This window comes from Trichechus manatus, unplaced genomic scaffold, assembly GCF_000243295.1.
Source record: "Trichechus manatus latirostris isolate Lorelei unplaced genomic scaffold, TriManLat1.0 scaffold00050, whole genome shotgun sequence".
Classification (NCBI taxonomy): domain Eukaryota; kingdom Metazoa; phylum Chordata; class Mammalia; order Sirenia; family Trichechidae; genus Trichechus; species Trichechus manatus.
In genome coordinates, this window is record NW_004443986.1 from 645,870 (window position 1) to 667,114 (window position 21,245).

The following is a 21,245-nucleotide window of genomic DNA, read 5'->3' on the forward strand; positions in this document are numbered from 1 at the left end:
AACTAAGGAAGGAATAATAATATTATCTACATATACATAACAAAAGTTAGAAGGAAAATATAGTTTAAAAGATTTAAGTATTTAATCTGAGTAAGATGTTTAACATTTATTTTCTCCAATGACCCAATGACCAAATCTTTGACTCTTTATACCAAGTATTAAATTGTAATTTTATAAGGGTGACTATTTTATATTATCAATTATTGGATTTAAAAGTTCATTCTCATAAAAAATGCACAGTTTTAATCAAACATAATTAAGATAAGGTATCATGCCTTCAATTAGGAGAAAATACAGGCAAAATGACATATATTTTCACACATAAAAGCAAAACAGAAATTTTTGTCATTGCATTCAAATATATTTCTCACATCAAATTATTCTGTTTGACTTATACATGTTGACATCTTTTACATTAGAATTAAAGAATTCTACAATTAAAAATACATTTGGCAAGGACATTGCTACTTAATTCTATTATTAGTTATAGAAAATGACATGGGATCTGTGCTTATTATCATGCTGTGTCAAATAGAGTTCTCTGGTATTAAATTACTAAGCATAAAAATAATCTTATACTATCTACCTCTACATATTTACTAATATTTAGGCTCACATAAGGTTTTATTTCTTCATAAAATTTTCACTAACCCTTCTTTCCTCAATCATATTCAAGTCAGTAATCTGAAGACCAGTATAGGTTTGAAGGAATCTAGCTCCATACATCTTATTCTGTTCTAGAAAATACTTTTCCTTGGTTTATGGCTTGATTTCATGTATGTGAATAGAAATAGATAGGTGATACTTAGATACATAGAGCAGAGTTAAATATTTAACACCAGGTTCTGTGAGTCTATGTCTATATACAAGTCTATGTTAAATTAATGCAAATATCTACTTTAGGGAATAGTTGTGTGTTACAACTTTACCTACCAGTTGAAATTATGTAAGAAAATATTCTCCTACTGGTACTCACTGGAAAAATGGAAATACATTCTGATGAAAAATATGCCATTCAATAGATTGAGAAGAAAATATTGATCTGTATGAGGTGTCCTCAAGATAGCCTTAGAATAATAATTAGTGTAAGCTTTATGACTGCTTGTAATTGTTTTTCTACATTTATAAGGTTTTCTAATAACATTTTTATGTTGGTATTTCCTCTAAAACTTTATGGTTTAATTCATTCATTTATTTACTCATTCAACAAATGTTTAGTGAGAATATTCGTTTCCATATGCTATAGGGCATTGTGTTAATCTCTAAAGATACAAATATGAATGCAATTATCTGCATCCCCAAGGAGCTCTGAGTGTTGTAAGATTATAGGCCTATAAAATAATAATAATAAAATTAATTCTCTAAATGGAATATGAACAATGTATTGTGGGAACACACTTCAGTGAATCAATTAATTTTGCCTTGGGGAATCCAGAAAGCTTTACATGAGAAGGTGACATTTTAATAGATAAGTGGCAGAAGCAAGTAGAGAAGAAGACACAAGCTCTGGTATTCATTGGAGTGTGGGCTAACAAGTGAGGTAGAGTCTGCTTTGGATCTGGTCTTGATTTTACAGATTAATAGGAAGCTGACAGAAGTTTATGTGGCCAGCTTTGTTTAATGGGAAAATAAATCTAGAAGAAATGATAAAAATGGACTGGAACATTGAAATGCTAGTGTTGTCAAGAGAAACGTGGCTATTGGCATAGTTAAATGAAATACAATTGAATGCCTAAAGCAAGTGGCAAGAGAAATGGAGAAGAGAGGATAGAGACATGAGACATAATTAATGGGAACTGATGATGTTAGATTATACCAGTTTTTGCCATACTTTGGGTACATTAGAATGAATATGTGAGAATATCTGAGTGTTACTCCTGCAAAAAAAAGGGGGTGCGGGCTTACAGTTTGACGTATGCTGTGATCAAATACATATTCTATTGCAGCTTGAAAATTAAATATATGAAGCTTTCGATTACATATAAAATTACTCCCTATTTTTTTTTCATTCTGTCCATAATAGTCTTTACAGCTTAATTAGAATGATGTGGCACTTAGAACAGTTAACCAAGATATCTCATTTTAGCAAACATATACAAGAAACAGAAATTCTGACAATTTACATTCAGCCTTTATTCATCATGTTAGTTAGCATTACTACTCATGTGCAAAAGCTACTTTAAATTCTCTATTATTACAACCATTTTATGTTTCACTTAGATAAATATATGGTGGTAATAAAAAGCACATAGAATCAGATTCCACATGATAAATTAAAGGCTGTTAAATTTTATTTTTTAAACTAAAATGGTTTTTAGGTTGTGGAAATGCAAAAAAAGCACATTTAAACATGTATGCTATTTATTTTTATGGTTCACATTAGAAAACGATCCAAATAATTCAAACTTAAATTTGTCAGACAAACGCATAGCTTCGGCCCTTAAAAATAAGGTACCTGAACATTTAACCCACTGTCAAATGTTTACACTAAAATCAAATTTATTGTATTCTTTGACAGGTTTTGTGATCTAGGTTTGATGACAAATGTTCTACAAATTCCACAAAAATTTCTTTATTCAATTATAATCTTAAGTGATTAATATATTGAGCTTTATTTCAATGAATTTAATTGTAAAGCTACAGGCTTCAGTTTAATATTCAATTTGCTTGGCTACCAAATGTTCAGGTAAAGATGAAGAAATTAGCTCCCATTCACCAGACATTTTCTTACTAACAGTAATTTTGCTTCTTTACATATCCTTGGTGAAATGTGAAGTATCAGAGATTTTGTTCAAGCAAAAATCATTCTTGTCATTATGAAATTTAGTTAATATTTAGCTCTCCAAGTTCTTAACATTTAAATAGGTAATTTAATTCCTAGCAATGTATTTCCCTTGAAATTTTTCTTGGTTTAAATTTTTTTTTTTTTTTTGGCTTTTGTTTGCTAAGTAATGTTAATGAAGCAAATATAAAACAAAACAAACAAACAAAACATGAAGAGGCTGTGTAATTCTCAAAAAGAATACAAGAGAACCTAATTAGATATGATGCTCATTTCTAAGGAAGATACAACATAAAAGAATGGGGTGAAATTGCCTCATTTATCTTACTGTAGAAGGCTTACAAGTCATAAACAAACAGAAAAGTTGTAATTCGGTGAAATTACTCTTAAAGGTCGATTTTTCCTCACAGAGGTGCATTTCTTTTATTATTTGTTATGCACCTAATGGAGCCCTGGTGGCGTAGTGGTCAAGAGCTGGGTTGCTAACCAAAAGATCGGCAGTTCAAATCCACCAGCCGCTCCTTAGAAACCCTATGGAGTAGTTCTACTTTGTCCTGTAGGGTCCCTATGAGTCAGAGCCAACTCGACGGCACCTAAAAACAACAACAACATGCACCTAATGGGAGTATAGAAGATATAGAAGATACTTTAATGTATATAAAACTGAAAAGACTGCTACTAGACACTTGTACCCCTTTTCAAGCATCTTTAACTAAGTGATTCTATGTTGCATGGATAACATACTCTTTTGATCTTTGCTGTTCAAATGAAAGCAAAACCATTATCACCTAAGTAAGGTAACTTACTTAAAATGGAATTAAAACCAATACATTTTTTAACGTATTAAGAATGTTTCAAAAATCCAATGTTTTTCATTCATTTCCTTTTATTATTGTTCTGTTATATAAAGTATTTCAACAGTTATTTCAAATCCGGTTTTAAAATAATTTTCTCATGGAGAATAAAGTTTCTAATAATACAATAGTTTTATTTTAATAATATAATCCAATCTCACAATTCAGTGACATACCCTAGAAGCATATTAGGATTTTTGGACTTGGCCAGTAATGGTGATAGGAGATGAGGCACTATTGACTTAAAGTAACAGTATAAGCATTTAAAGTGGTACATTTATATTATAGAATCAATTCAGCTTTATTTGTTTTTTATTGCCAAGAAACATTACACTAAACATTGGTTATTAGTTTTACTCATTTATTCCTAAATATAGTGAGGTATTACTTTTAAAATAAACCACAAGTCAAATGGAAGGACCCCAGTGGGACTTGAGTTCACCAGTGAATAAGCATCGCCTGAAAACAGCAGCTCAGGAAAGAAGCATTCACAGGTGGCTGCCAGCAAGCAGAATGTTGGCAGGGCACGAGGGCCTTGTTGGCGCAACAACAAGTCAGCATAGGGGAAAAGGTGAAGGATAGTTGTAGTTTGTTTGTTTTAATCACCAATTGAATTTTCCTGTGAAACTAAATCTCATCTGTATGGACTACAGTAATAGGCATCTATTGACAACTAAGTCCTGACCCAACTCAAATGAGATCAGCAACTAAATTTTTTGTTTTGATTGGTAACTACAAATTCATTTCATTAATGGTTATGAAAAAGGTTTTTCAAAGTATGAAAAGTGAAACGAATGGGGAGTTTTACCCCAACTGGTAAAAATTATACTACCAGATATTTAAGATACTTAAGAAGTTATATATTTGCTTGTAGAAACTTGAAACTCTTAATTACTATTCATAGAACATACCGGTAGAGAAAGTGATCATATTACACATAATGGCATAGAATATCATTTTTAAAAATTGTAAAAAAAACTACCCAACCCATAGCTGTCGAGTTCATAGCGACCCTATAGTACAGAGTAGAACTGCCCAATAGGGTTTCCAAGGCTGTAAATCTTTACAGAAGCAGAATGCCACATCTTTTCTCCCACAGAGTAGCTGGTGGACTCAAACTGCCAACCTTTTGGTTAGCAGCTAAGCACTTAACCACTGTGCCACCGGGGCTCCTAAAAAGAACCACATCTTATTTAAACCCTCAAACTCATATTTTTCTGTATAGCAATTTATGCTTCTCTCATAGTGATAGAATAATGTTGATAATATTATTTCATAAGGAAGAAACAATGACGACAGTGGAGACATTTTATATTCACACCAAAGACAGCAAATATTTTTCATGTTCCCAAACAACAGGGAAAAATATAAATAAATAAATAAATAAAGACATATATAAATGTTTGTATCTAATGCTCATTCATAAGATGTATTTGTTAAGTCCCAGGGAGACTGAAACAAGCTATAGAAACTTCACACAGAATCATATAATACTCCATCTTAGTTTGTAAAAAAAAAGATAGATATTCTAGAAATACAATTTTTAACCCAAATTACTTTTACAAGAGTGAAGAAAGTTTCTCATATATAAGTATATGAAACAGAATGCATCAAAAAGATTAAATATTTTAGCACATTTTTCCAATTGTTTAAACAATTGTCTTTCAAAAAAGAAAAAAATAATGGGTGTATAATAATGTGTGTATAACAATTTTCAATCACAATATTAAATAATTCTTTTGTTCCTCAATGCTCTATTTTCCTCTACTTTTTATCGCATATCAGAGGTTAAAATGGAAAAGTGTAAAAGCAGTGATGTCACATTACAGAGTACTTACCAAACAGGTATTAATAATTATATGAAATGTAAAATTAAACCTATAAAAGATTTAAACATGACCAAGCATGTTTAGAATGAAGTGGGTTTCAATAACTAGACTTTTAATATTAAATATTTCATAATAATAAAACTGTTTCCCCAAGACAATTATAAATAGAAATTTTCTTCCATTTGCTTTAGCCACTCTATGTTCCAGAGGAAGTTTAAGAGTCTTATCTGACATCCATTGCTGTCTTTTCTTTCTTTCCTGTCTTTTTAATGACTTTTTGCTTTCTTCATGTATGATGTCCTTGATGTCAACCCACAACTCATCTGGTCTTCGGTCATTAGCCTCCAATGCATCATATCTATTCCTCAGAAGGTCTCTAAATTCAGGTGGGATATATTCAGTGCTGTACTTTGACTCTTGTGGACTTGTTTTAATTTTCTTCAGTTTCAACTTGAACTTGCATAGGAGCAATTGATGGCCTGTTCCACAGTTGGCCCCTGGCCTCGTTCTGGCTGATGATATTGAATTTCTCCATCAGGTCTTTTCACAGATGTAGTCGATTGGATTCCTGTGTATTCCATCTGACAAAGTACACATGTATAGTTGCCGTTCATGTTGTTGATAAAAAGCATTTACAATGAATAGGTCATTGGTCTTGCATGCTTTAAAATCAAGAGAGGCGCACATCAGGGCTGTATCCTTTCACCATGCTTATTCAATTTGTACGCTAAGCAAATAATCTGCGAAGCTGGACTATATGAAGAAGAACAAGGCATCAAGATTGGAGGAAGATTCATTAACAACCTGCAGTATGCAGATGACACAACCTTGCTTGCTGAAAGCAAAGAGGACTTGAAGCACTTACAGATGAAGATCAAAGACTATAGCCTTCAGTATGGATTACATCTCAAAATAAAGAAAACAAAAATCCTCACAACTGGACCAATAGGCAACATCATGATAAATGGAGAAAATATTGAAGCTGTCAAGGATTTCATTTTTACTTGGATCCATAATCAACACCCATGGAAGCAGCAGTCAAGAAATCAAATGATATATTGCATTGAGCAAATCTGCTGCAAAAGACCTCTTTAAAGCATTAAAGAGCAAAGATGTTATTCTGAGGACTAAGGTGCACCTGACTCAAGCCATGGTATTTTCAGTGGCCTCATATGCATGCAATAGCTAGACAATGAATAAGGAAGACCACAGAAGAATTGATGGCTTTGAATTATGATGTTGGCTAAGAGTATGGAATACACCACGGACTGCCAGAAGAATGAACAAATCTGTCTTGGAAGAAATACAGCCAGAGTGCTCCTTGGAAGTGATGATGCCAAGACTTCGTCTCATGTACTTGGGATGTGTCCTCAGGAGGGACCAGTCCTGGAGAAGGACATCATAGTAAAGTAGAGGGTCATCGAAAAAGAGGAAGACTCTTAGTGAGATGGACTGACACTGTTGCTGCAACAAAGTGCTCAAACATAGCAACTATTGTGAAGATGCTGCAAGACTTGGCAGTGTTTTGTTCTGTTGTACACAGGTTGCTATGAGTCAGAATTGACTCAATGGCACCTAACAACAACAAACAAAATTTATTATAGTAATAATTCCTTTTTCTATTGAGTACAGCATTGTCACAGGTGAACCCACTGAGGGTTTAGAAGTTATTTTCCCAACATCTCATTGGTAGTTGAAAATCCAGCAAGAAATACTAGCTTTTTTCCATAATGTCTCATTAAATGCAATAATGCATGCATCATCACCTAAAACTTTTTTTTTCTAAGTTATAAGGAAAATGTCTATAGTTCAGATGGATCATCATTATATACCATTCTTGTTTATATTTTTGTTTTGAAATTGCTTTTATTTCCCTCTTCTGAAATAAGTCAATTAAAGATGACAGGGTAGTCTAGAGCTGATAAATGGGACTTGAGGGAAGGTTATTATGGCTTCTAGGAAAGATTTTCCTTCCTGATAAATCGACGCATACGAAGTCAAAGCTAATTTCCTGTCTTTGCATGTTGGCAAGGAAGACTATTATAACTGTAGATGGAAAGCGACCTTGACACCATGAGGGGAAAGCCAAGGGAAACCCAGATACCTGACAAAGTTGAACTGCCTAATCAGCCAATCATGAAACAGTCTGTTTCTGGATTTCTACTTATTTGAGATATATCAATAGACTCTTACTGTTTAGTTTGTATATTTTGTTATTTGCTTCCAAACAACCTCATCGTAGCCCATCATAATCTGTAAGGGAATTTTCACATATATTATTATCAATGAGATATTTTGGAAACCGAAATGAGGTGATAAATTTGTCATATGATCCTATTTTTCTCTGAGCCCTGGTGGCACAGTGGTTAAGAGTTGGGCTGCTAACCAAAAGGTCGGCAGTTTGAATCTACCAGCCGTTCCTTGGAAACCCTATGGGGCAGTTCAACTCTGTCCTATAGGGTCGCTATGAGTCGGAATCGACTCAATGGCAATGGGTTTCGGATTCAATACTGTTTTTCAGCAGGTGAAATTCAGTGGTGAAAAGAATGAAGGAGTTCAGATGGAGAATTTCCTTTCACCATAACTCCTTGTGCTTACCTTGAGACTAGACATGCAAATATCTCTGAATATGGTTTCCTCATCTGACTGGCTATTCCCCAGAATTTTCTGAGAATTACTTCTCATGCTTATATGCTTTAAATAATCTTGAATAGGAACCATCAAACACCCCAGTTTACATCTGATCCTTTCTTCATAGGCATTTAAAATCTGTTTAGACTAATAATTAGCTAATAAGGTCACACTTCTCACCTTCACCTATCCCAAATCCAACAACTTAGAAATAGTCACCATGTGATATTTGGATTAATAAAATGTTCCATGATGTCTGAGGTTATCTGCATAAATATTTAAGGTATAGTATGTCTAACTAGAGAAGTCCTGGTGGTGCAGTGATTAAAGAGTTTGGCTGCTAACCAAAAGGTCAGTGGTTCAAACCCACCAGCCGCTCCTTGGGGGAAAGATGTGGCAGTGTGCTTCTGTAAAGATTACAGTTTTGGGAACTCTATGGGGCAGTTCTACTCTGTCTTATGGTGTTGCTATGAGTCAGAATTGACTCAAAGCCAAAGGGTTTGTTTTTTAATGGGTTATGTCTAACTAGGAGTCTCTGGGTGGTGCAAATAGTTAATGCACTTGGCTGCTAACTGAAAAGTTGGAGGTCTGAGCCCTCCCCAAGGCACCTCTGAAGAATGGCCTGGCGATCTACTTCCAGAAAAATCAGCCATTGAAAACCCTGTGGAGTACAGTTTTAGTCTGACACACATGGGGTCTCCATAAGTTGGAACTGACTTGACTGCAACTGGTTTAAATGCTTAAGAAAAATATAGCTAAAATTGACAATGAAAAGCAATTAAGGCAAGTATGACTCAATATAAGAGAAAGCTCTAGTTCATTTAAATACGTTATCGTACTCATAAATAGAATGTATTCACTCACACAAAAATGAAATTCAATAAGTTTGAAAACACAAAGGGAAGGCATTACAATGCAGGAATGAGCGCACCTCCAGACCTGACTCTGGGTATCAGGGAAAGCTAGCATTCTCTCCTCTCTGGCGGGATAGGAATTAATTTTTCAACTACTGAGCACCTGCTCTAGAGAGGGCACTGTGACAAATTGGGACTACATTTATCCACAGGACAAAAGTGGTCTCTGCTTTCATAAAACTTATATTCTAGTCTGGGAAGGATAAATTATTTAATACCAATTGTGATAAGTGCTATAAAAGGGGTGTACAGGATGCTCTAAGACGGTAACAAGAAAATAGCAAGACTCCCCTAATGAAGGAAACTGGTCAGGCTTTGCAAAGACTCTAGGTTATAGAGCTCCTCAACTCATCTCCCTCTTTTGCTCTAATTCCATAGTTACCAAGCAATCTAGGAATTAAATTGGCTTTCCATGATTTTTGATACCAAGTCTGTGATGTCTTGGAATATGGAATTGTATATTCTAAACCCTGAAAGAAATTGCTACAACCTCCACTCAACTCATTTTTTTTTTAATTGAGTTTTTGGTGAAAGTTTACACAGCAAGTTAGGTTCTCATTTGACTATTTCCACACAGATTTTCATTGACATTAGTTAGATTTATCACAATTCGTCAACATTCTCTTTAATTGTGTCTGTACCCACCCATATGTGTTCAAACGCTCGTTTTTACTTTGGTTTTGCTGTGTACCCAATTTTAATTGGTACAGAAATTTTATACTTGCTAAAACTGAGTGAGTCACTGAGAGCTTGATAGCTTCTGGGGGCCATGATACAGTTGTGTTTCTGCATATACCAAGATGAGGACAAGACCCTGGACTACGATCACAAACCAAAATATTGCCCATGGATAAGTCCCGCTAAATAGTCCAGCCAGCCTTTCTAGGCATCAGGAACAACTAGCTGTATAATACTAATTGAATATTTTGAACCAGAAGTGGGAAATTGCTTGCTTCATTCCTGTTTACCATTCCCCAACTGCCTTTCTTGGTTTCCTTTCTCTATCTCCTATTTGTTTGCTTTTACTGAATATACTAAGCCAGTCAACGACTTAACCACTAGTACATGAACATGAAGTTACTTTAGCTTCAATACAGTACAAAAGATATTTAAGCAACACCCGCTAAGTTTCAGGGAAGTTAATTAAATGCACAAGTTTCAATAGACTTCTTGGTAAAACACAGCTCTGGTTGTCCTTCCTGATTTATACATCTAACCAGTACTAGAAGCGGCACAATATCATTAAATGAAATAACTCTGTTTAATAACATTTCGTTTTGCATATTAGAATGCAAATGACATCAGAAATCACTAGGCAAAACAGTTTCAAAATGCAACACGGAGAATTCAAAATGTGAAAACAGAGATTATACACACACTTTTTAAAGAACATATTTATTTCAACATAAAAAGGACAATCAATACTTTTCTCTTAATATCCTTAATATCATAGACTACCTGTTTAAATAATTATGTATCATTAGAACACATTTTACCCTTCTACATTTTGATGTTTTTCCCAACCAATTTTTTAAATGCTGTATTTTATAAAACTTGCAAAAACAAAGAAAAAAATTACACCTCTCTCACTCTTCACACATTACTTCCTTTACCTTATATACTGTGAAGACTACCGCAGCTTCGCGACTTTAAAAAAAAAAAAAATCTAATAAAACTTGTTTCTAGTCTCTGAGATTTAGTTAGGTGTTTTACCTTTTGCTTTGCTTCACACATCAGCTGTCCTTTTCCAATTCTGTAACAAGAAGTACAACTTTGCATTTCCAAAATGCTGTTCACCTTAAAATTTCTCTCACACAAGAGCTAAAAAAAATTAGACAATTCTCTTTTCTTTCCCAATACTACAAAAGAGTGGTTTTACAAACACAATAATTATTTTGGATAAAATGATTAAGAGATAAGAATCAGACTACCTGAAATACACTGCAAAATATTGATATTTTTAATCAAAATGAAGAATTATATAATCTAACACATGAATCAGCAAGTCCATTATTATTTGGATTGTATTTTTTGTCACTGATTTATACCTTGAGGGACCTAGATGACTTCTTGAAATATCATGATCTCTTTCTGTATCCATCAAGATGCTATAATTTATACAAAATATTCAGGAAGATGTATACATAAACAAACTGATAGATGTAGGTGTTGTCACTTGGGGATTAATCATAGTGCAGGTACATTCAAATACATGTTGGATAATTCTAAGATAGATGTGAAGAAAACATTTTCTCTCTTTTTCTCTCCAATATTATCTACTGTATTATTCTTAAAATATGCCTAACGCATATACTATTTTCTCCTATTTGAAATTATGCCCACATAAGCAAATAGTACATGAAGATGAATTCCAATTAGAAATAGTTTTTTCAGATAAAACTGTTTTCAATCTCCATTACTGTCAGCAAATCACCAAACCACCATTTTTTTTTTTCTATATTAAAATATTAGTGACATGTTGCATTGATTTCCAGGATTTAAAAAAAAATGTATTTTCAATTTTGGCAGTAAACAAAGTGAGATTCTTGGCCACAAATGTGGTACTGAAACCTGAACCTAGATACAGTATTGGAAGTTATAACATTCTGAATATTATGGGGTATTTATTGTCATTCATTTAGACTAATACCTCATTTAGAGGTGTTTCCTATTCTGGACATAATGCATACTGACAGGTTATAGAGACTGAAGAGAATATCTCATTGTCATTTTGTGCCTATCAATAAGAAAACAAAATCTTCTGGAGGCTCTTTTTAGTGAGTGGTCAAATATTCATAAAATATTTGTCCCTGAATCTTGCTCCAGTTCATTATTATGTCTTCATGGAACCACATACTTAGCAAAACCTCTGTTATTCATTCCACTATTTCCCTAAAAATTTGGAACTTAAAATTTGAGACAGATGGGCCTTAGGAACATGAAAGGCAAGACCAAGGAAAATGGTGTGGTATTATTTTTGCTCATTTACTCATTCAACAAATATTTATTGAGCACCCATTAGTGTTCTAGTTGCTGAAATTCATCAGTGATCAAAATAGATAAAATTCCTGCTCTCCTATTGCTCATAGCCATTATTTGTCTAAATGCAAGGTTAGATTGCCTGTTATCACTTGGAGTTGATTAACCACTCTCTCCTCTCCTCATCCCTACCAACACGAAAACCCGTTGCTGTTGAGTCGATTCCAACTCTTAGCGACCCTATAGGACAGGGTAAAATTGCCCCATACGGTTTTCAAGGAGTGGCTGGTGGATTCCAACTGCTGATGTTTTGGATAGCAACCGTAGCTCTTAACCACTAGACCACTGGGGCTCCCCTCATCCCTACAGCAAAGTGTATATAAAATAAAAACCCAAAACAAAACTAGGTCAAAACATAAAACCGTTAATTCAGTCAATTCCTGGACTGGTCATTTAAATTAAATTACAATTATGTGCACAATTAATTAATTAAAGTATTAATGATCACAATTTCAGATTGCTTAATTGACACAAATTCTTCCTATTGCAGTATTAATGTCCTTTGCAATGGGACTGTGTCTTTTTTTCCTTTCAGAGATTAAAGTTCTTTCTCCACCTCCACGAATTTGGGCTAGCCTTGTGACTGGCTCTGACCAATATAATTTAGTGGACGTGATGTTGTGGGAGCTCTGGAGCCTAGATGTCTAGGAGCTTGTAAGTGCTAGTTTCATCCTACTGCAAAACTGTCCTGAGACCTTCATGTAATGGAGAATCTTCAGGACGAAAAACAACTTGGAGGGGGAGTCATAGCTGAGCCAACTCCCAGCCCATCCACCAGTTTTCTGCAGCTGTAGGAGAGATTAGCAGAAGAAGACACAACCAACAGATAGAGATGTGAGAAATAATATATGGATGCAACGATGGGCTCAAGCATAGCAACGATTATGAGGATGGGGCAGAACCAGGCAGCATTTTGTTTTATTGTACATAGGTTTGCTATGAGTCAGAACCGCCTCCACAGCACCTAACAACAACAACATTGTTTAAGGGTAAAGGAGTCCCTGGGGGGCGCAAACTGTTAAGCGCTCGACTCTTAGACAAGAACACATGTTTGAACACATGCAGGGACCCCTGGGAAGACAGTCCTAGCAATCTGCTTTCAAAAGGTCACAGCCCTGAAAACTCTATGGAGCACAGTTCTACTCCGCACAAACGGGATCATTATGGATTGGAATAGACTCAATGGCAAGTAACAACAACAATTGTCTAAAGCCACTAAGTTTTGGTGTGGTGCATTATACACAAATAGTTAGATAACTGATACAAAAACTTATGCGCCAGACACTGTATTAAGCATGTCATATAAAACAGTCACCATAGCTCTGCCCATAGTTCTCAGCTCTACAGTATAGTGGGAGAGAGAGTAATTTCTCAAATACACAAATATTGTGAAATTAGCATGGCAATACATGAAAGAAAGAAAAGTAAAATATGTCCTGGCAGTTTATAATTACTAGAACAGAATTTCATTTTTGGCTTAGTTAATTGTAAACACAAAGGCCCTATGGTAGAAAGCAGCAGATACCTAAAACCAACGGAAAGAAGGCCACAGAGCCTAGAAAAAAGAGAGGTAGTATTAGTTTATTGTGAGATAAGATTATGTTAGTAGGTTAGGGCCAGGCATTTAGCTATAGAGCATATTTGTGTTATGGTGGATACTGTCAGTAGCAGTGCTAATATAGGAAAAAAAAAATATATATGATGTGTGAGCGTCTTTTAATAGGTGCAATTTATCATTTTGATGCAATTATTTGCTGCATGAGCATTCAGCGAAAGGCAGCAAAGCACACAAGTTCTTAAAAAATTAGCAGAAGCATGGCTTAAATTTTATTGTTAAAAATCTTGTATAAAAAAAATCAGAGTTGAAAACAAGTAATCTACCACAAATACATTTAATAATAAAAACAAATTTAGTCAAAAGCGGACTTTGGCAATTGTGATTGTATTTGTCTTTCAATTGAACAACTATGCTTTTATATATAAGAAATGTGTCTTAGTTATCTAGTGTTTCTATAACACAAATACCACAAGTGGATGGCTTTAACAAACAGAAGTTTATTCTCTCACAGTCTAACAGGCTAGAAGTCCAAATTCAGGGCATGAGCTCCAGGGGAAGGCTTTCTCTGTCGACTCTGGAGGAAGGTCCTTGTCATCAATCTTTCCTTGGGCTAGGAGCTTCTCTGCACAGGAACCCCAGGTTCAAAGGACATGTTCTGCTCCTGGCGCTGCTTTCTTGGTGGTATGAGTTCCCCATGTCTCTCAGCTCACTTCTCTTTTTTATATCTTAAAAGAGATTGGTTTAGGACACTAATCTTGTAGATCCCATCAATATAACTGCTGCTAATCCATCTCATTCACATCATAGTGATAGGATTTACAACACAGAGGGAAATCATATCGGATGAAAAAATGATAGACAATCATACCATACTGGGAATCATGACCTAGCCAAGTTGACAGATATTTTTGGGGGACACAATTCTATCAATGACAAAATGTGAAATGATAGGGCAGTTAAATACTGCAATAACCAGGCAAATCAACAAGTTTGAATCGTATGGTTTGACTCTGTACTATGTGGTCATCGACTTTATTAATTCAGTTTAATACTAAGAGGTATTGATGAAATTTCTCAAACTTTTATTGCTCACATAAAAGAAAAGCATCAAGTGAAAAATTAACAATTATTTCCAATCAGATAAAACTATTGAGATGTTTCTGTTGAAAACAGTCTTGCTTTCCTCCAAGCTCAAAAAATACAGACAAAGCAATGAACATTCCAAGGAGTTCTCTTCCCCTGAACTCACAATAAAATTATTGTCAAGAATTACTGGCAGGTAACCAGGGGGAGGAGGCATTTTGGGGATTATGGATTTAAGCAATAACCCCTTAAAGTAAGGTATGCAAAAAAAAAAAAAAACTGAATTCTTTTTGTTATATTCAATCATCACAATACAGTAATTTTCTCTCATCATCCATAAATCTATCATCTTGCTAATACTTAGGTAAAATCATTTTCATTGTAGCACATAATATATATTAATAAGCTACTAGACTTTTTCTAATATTCTACTTTTCTTTCCACTTTAGATTTAACAATCGTATAATAATCACCGTTCTGCTTCAGAATGAATCATATGCAATAGTAAGGAAATAGCTAAGGGGGAGATGCCGCCCATGAGAGATTTAATCATAGGAAATGGCTGACTTTTTATTTCCAATAACCATCTGCACTCATGGTAAATCAGGTGTTAATGAAGCTCAGGCCCAGACTGCACAGGAGCATAAATCTACAAGAACCAAAAGTCGTGGAAAAACAGACCTCAGAAAAACAGAATTTTCTAAGGAAATACACCAAGATTATCATATAGAAGGTCACCATCTGCAAATGTGTCACATAAATGAATAAATTTGGTAGTCCTAATACCACTTTATGACACTGGCTGTAAACATCAAATCTGTATCTTTCTTTTGAAATAGCACTTTCAAATATGTATTATAACGACCATTTATGTCTTTGTATCTCCTCCTAGACAATCAACATCTTGAGGGTAGGGGCTGTCCATACCAGTTTCATTTGCATCTCTTCCTTAGTGCTTTGCACTTATATTTGAAGAATTAGTGATGAGAATAAAATTATTGATTCTGGAATTCTGCTTTCAGTGCAGAAAAGTCTTGTACATTTTCACCCCCGACAGTTTATGAGGAAGCCAGGACTAAACTGCATAGCATTAGTGTCAGACATGAGATTAGCCTCAAGTCTACTGAGATCCAAACATCATGATCACATCTTCTAAGATTATTTTGCCTCTCATTCATAATCTTCAAGTTCATGGCTTGCTCAGTCATTGGACAGAGGTAGAGGGAAAAGGAACATTACAGAATCTCAGTATAAAGGACAAATTCTGTGTCACACACACACAAATCTGAGGAGTTCACAAAATATTGACTTAGCTGGTATTAAAGATAGATCTTTCCTATTCCCATGATTATTAAATATATGTAACCATTTGCAAATAATACAAAAGCAAGACCTGAAATTACAGGTAAAGATGGGGTGCGAGATCTTTATTAACACTTGAGACAACAAAATTCTCCAGCATCCCCAGCTAAACTTGTTATCATTCTCCACTAGTTGCCATATATGCAGAATCCCAGTGCAAGTGCTAAAAAGGATTTTCCTTCACTTTTGTAAAAAGTGGTAGAGCCAATATTAGTGAAAAGAAAGTGGAAAAGTTGTTTAAAATGATGCTTCTTAGTCTGTCAATAGCTTTATGAATTATATGAGGTGGATATTTAGAACAATGGTTCTTAACATTCTCTGGGCCATAGGCACTTTAAGAATGTAGTGAGAATCACGGACCCTCTTCCCTGAAATATATACCACATATACACTGGGGTTTTGAAATTTCAGTCTTCTTGAAGCCTATTTATATTGTTCAAAAAAAAGAAAAGCAAACAGTTGCCATCGATTCTGACTGAAGGTGACCTCATGTGTATCAGAGAAGAACTGTGCTCCATGGGATTTTAAATGACTGATTTTTCAGAAGTAGATCACCGGACTTTTCTTCTGAAGCATCTTTGGGTAGACTCAAAGGGCCAACATTTTGTACTTAACCGTTTACTCCATCCACACTGGAACTCCATTTTTGGGACTATGTAAATCCAGGCCAAAAGTTCTGACTGTAGTGGTATTTGAAAAGTTGGGAATTAGCAAAGACTTTAGGTGTTTGCATCATAAATTACAGACCTGGGATGTCAATTTTTGTTTTGATTTCTTATTTGAAGTTATTTGATACTAGCATTTATTGTGCTACTTCACAAATACAATTTTCAAACCATGTCTTATATATCTACATGAAATCTACATGAAAAAAAATAATGAGTCTTTTTGTTTAAAACCAAGAACAGAGGCAATTTGATCATTTAATAGATTATGTAGGGACATGGTATATAGAAATATATTCACATACTGCTATGCTATATGTATGGATTGAATTGTTATCAAAAAGATATGTTGATTTCCTAACCTCTGTACCTATGAGTCAGAATCAACTCGATGGCAGTGGGTTTTGGTTTTTGGTGCCTGCGAATGTGACGCTGTCTGGAAATAGGGCTTCTGAAGGTGATATCAGCTAACTTGACGTCATACCAGAGTAGGGCGGGTCCTAATCCATTCTGAGCGGTGTCCTTATGAAAAAGGAGCAGAGACACAGACGCACACACACGTAGACATTGGCCATATGATGACAAAGTTATGCTGCAGCTGTAAACCAAGGAATGTCTGGGACTACCAGAAGCTGGGAGAGACAAGAAGGATCATCCCCGATAGCTTTGAAGAGAAAATGACCCTGTTGACACCCTGAATTCGGACTATTAGCCTCCAGAACTGTGAGATAATAACTCTTTGTTTTTAGAAGCCATCCAGTTTATGGGATTTTGTTAGGGCAGCCTTAGGAAACTAATACACTATGTTAATAAGAATTCACAAAATTAGAGGTGCTTACATTTGATGATGAGTGCACTTTAACCCTTAGAAGCTAGCTAGTCCATACTTCTGCTCCGGCAAATTTACTTCACTGTATATTCCAAACAAGTTGTCATTTGACTTGTTAGAACCTAATTTGTTGTTAGGGAGAAGAGCATTGGCATATCTATCCTATATCTTATTACTTTTGCTTCTATCATGTCTTCTCTTTCATTTATCTTAATACATGGCAAACAACTGACCAATTTCTGTCTCATAACACAAACTACTGTACCTGAAGCCAAATCCCAGGTATTCTCAATTCAACAAATAATCTCAATTGAGGTGACATTTTATGGCATCTAACATTATTATTAGGAATGTTTTTAAAATAATAAATTATTATTAGAAATAGATGGTAGTATAGAATAGAACTTCAAGTTTTCTTCAGAGATTTCCTCTAGAGTAGAGCATAATTTCATAATTATATAACTTATTGCATTAAAGAATTTTGACAATTCTTTAAAAACAAAATATGAAAGAACAGATAGTTTGTGATACAGCTTGTTATGCAAGTACATCATAACTTGTGGCAACAAGTAGCAGATGAGTCAAAGAAACACATGGCAAAGAACTGCTGTCAAAAGGATCTTTGCATCCTTGTGACTTGGCTTCTACTAGTTTTGTGAAATCTTTACCATTATGAGAGACTTATGTAAGAGGAAGCATTACAGGTAATGATGATTTCCTAGAGCAATTAATAGGTACTGAATATACATTATATTTATATATACTAATATATTACTTTTACATATTCATGTATAAATGATAAACAAAAACATTCCCATCCAGCTGATTCCAACGCATGGTGGCCCTACAGGACAGAATAGAACTGCCTCATAGGGTTTCCAAGGAGCGGCTGGTGGATTCGGACTGCTGGTGTTTTGGTTAGCAGCCAAGGTCTTTAGCCCTGGTGGTACAATCGTTAAGTGCTTGGCTGCTAACTGAAAGGTGGGTGGATGGAACCCACTAGCTGCTCCATGGGAGAAAGATGTGACAGTAGGCTTCTGTAAAGATTACAGCTTTGGGGCAGTTCTGTTCTGTCCTATACGGCCTCTACAGCAATGGGCTTTTTGGCTGTTGTTTAAGAATTCATTCAAGTACATCCTTTGAATCTGTGCATTTATTTTTATCTATATCTATTTCCACTACTCTAGTCCAATTCATTATCATCGCTGGCTTTGACTATTCCATCAACGCAATTTGACAGATATTTCTATTCTCCTGTTTCTTGGAAGATGGTGGGATTATACCCCCTGGCCCCTTTATGGTGAGACAGAGTCATGTGGTTAATTCTGATCAGCAAAATATTACTGAACATGATGTGCATTATTTCAGAACTGGAATATTTAATTGTAAAGCGAGATTCTCTGGAATTCTCTTTCCTTCTTGCACACTGAATGGCAAGATTCAAGTTAGTGGCTAGACTATCCAAGTGAACTTGGGTCCCCGACTGAATAAAGAAAGCTTCATTGCTCTTCTTGCCAAGGACATGGAACATGATAGGAAATAACCCTTTGTGATTTTACGTCACTGTTATTTTGGGGTTGTTTATTACCTTGGCTTAACCCTTCATATCATGATAAAAAATGTTCTAAGATGTCTTCCCAAACATATTGCTTTACTCTCAAACTATTCTCCAAAAGGGAGTCATGTTTTTGTTTGCTTATTTTTTTTTTTAATTTGTGACATAGTAACTGTTAAATTGAATAAAAATTAATGAAGGAGTGTTATCATTATTTTTAAAATTTATTTAATTCATGTCATTAACTTTATTCTGTAGAGTTAGTTAGTCCTTCCACCAAAATATAGTCTCAGTTCAGTAATTAAAATGTTAATTTCATCAAAATTCCTAATCTGATTCAAAGTCAAGTCTTCTTCCCTACCATAGCCCAGAGCTGCTGCAAGAACAAAGACTGCAACAGAGAAAGAGGGGCAAAGGCTTGCTTTTTCATTTATTTCTCACCTACAACTTCTCTTCCTCCCTCATCTTGCCTTCCATGTTCTTTGAACCCTCCAGGTTGGAGCAAGGGGTAGGGAGAAGAGGCATGAGGAGTAGGATAGTTCTTACTTGATTGGCACCATGAAGAAGAACTTCCACTAGTACTTTCTAGTTTTTCAGTATTTTTAAAATTGACTTTTCTCTGGGACACTTGCTTTCATTCTTCAGAGATCCCTCCTACAGTCGCCTCTACCACGCTTCCCAATACTGAGGATATCTCAGCCAAGGTCCCTTGACATGATCAAATGCATTGCCACTCCAGCTAGCCACTGTGACCTCCTCCACGTTCCCTAGTCATCTGCTGATCTAGCTTCATTTCCTTCTGCTGAGGTCCCACTGACCTTTCTGAAGGATCTAAGACAGTTTCAAAGAAGCTCATGTTTGTTCTGCCTCTCTCTCTCTCTCTCTCTCCCTCGGAGCTCACACACATCTACCCATAATGAGAAATGTTTTTCCCTGGCAAACTTGAGGAGCACAATACTTCCCCAAATTGCAGTCCTCTATTCTGCTGACAATAGCCACTTCAGTCAGCTTCCTGCCTTTACATCTCTCAGGTGTGAGTCACAAACAGTATCCTGCAAACGCAGTGGACATATATAAGACCCTTCAACCTTCTCTCTTGACTTTGGGTTTGGAGGGGTTAGCAAGAACTTGCCCAACTGGGAGGACTGAAGTGAACCTGACAGCATATTTGCCTGCAGAGTCATCCTGTTCAAAAGACTTCCACTTTCCACCATCAGCTCTTTTATACTTTGGTGTAGTAGTGTGTTTTAATAGTCCTCAAATTTGCCTGGCTTTAGCACATCTCTTTGGAATGTGCCTATGCTGAAACTACCATCATAGTAATCTTTTCCAGATGTAAGTCAGAGCATGTCAGCTTCCCTTGTCTGCCCCCACCCTTGCCCCAGCCCTCACACATTCTTATTAAAATCTTTCAGTGGCTTTGTTTGAGTTTAGGATGTTATCTAATTAAACCCACATAGACCTGTATGATCTAGATTCTTCCTGTCTTAAACAAAACAAAGAAACAAACAAAAATACCTATTGTCATGAAGTCAATTCTGACTTATGGTGACCCCATATCTTACAGAGTAGAATGGCTCCATAGAATTTTCTTGGCTTTATGGAAGCAAATCGCCAGGATTTTGTTCTGCAGTGCCACTCGGTGGCTTCAAACCATCAAACTTTAAATTAGTAGATGAGCAAAAACCATCTGTGCCACCCAGGGACCTTCTATCTCAATAACCTCATGATAATAAGAGCTAGTCACATGGGCCTTCTTTTATTTCTCTTACATAAAATCTTTCTTGCCTTGGAGCAGGGTTTCTGAATCTCAGCAATACTGACATTTAGGGCCAGATACTGATTATTTTTGGGAGGTGTACTGTGCATTATAGGATGTTTAGCGGCATCCCTGGTCTCTATCCATTAGATGACTGTAGCATCCCCTCCTCACTATAGCTATCAAAAATGTCTCCACTGTTGTTGTTTGGTGCCATGGAGTCAGTTCCGACTCATAGCAATCCTATGTACAACAGAGTGAAACTCTGCCTGGTCCTGCGCCATCCTCACAACCATTGTTATGTTTGAGCCCATTGTTACTGCCACTGTGTCAATCCATCTCCTTGAGGGTCTTCCTCTTTTTTGATGGCTGTCTACTTTCCCAA

The 21,245-nt window shown here is 35.5% G+C and overlaps 1 protein-coding gene across 6 annotated transcripts in view; it reads right to left on the reverse strand.

Annotated features, from left to right (window-relative positions):
- The window catches only part of DGKB (diacylglycerol kinase beta), a 782,610-nt gene that overhangs the window by 195,499 nt on the left and 565,866 nt on the right, over positions 1-21,245 (reverse strand). The gene's annotated exons all lie outside the window — the stretch shown is intronic.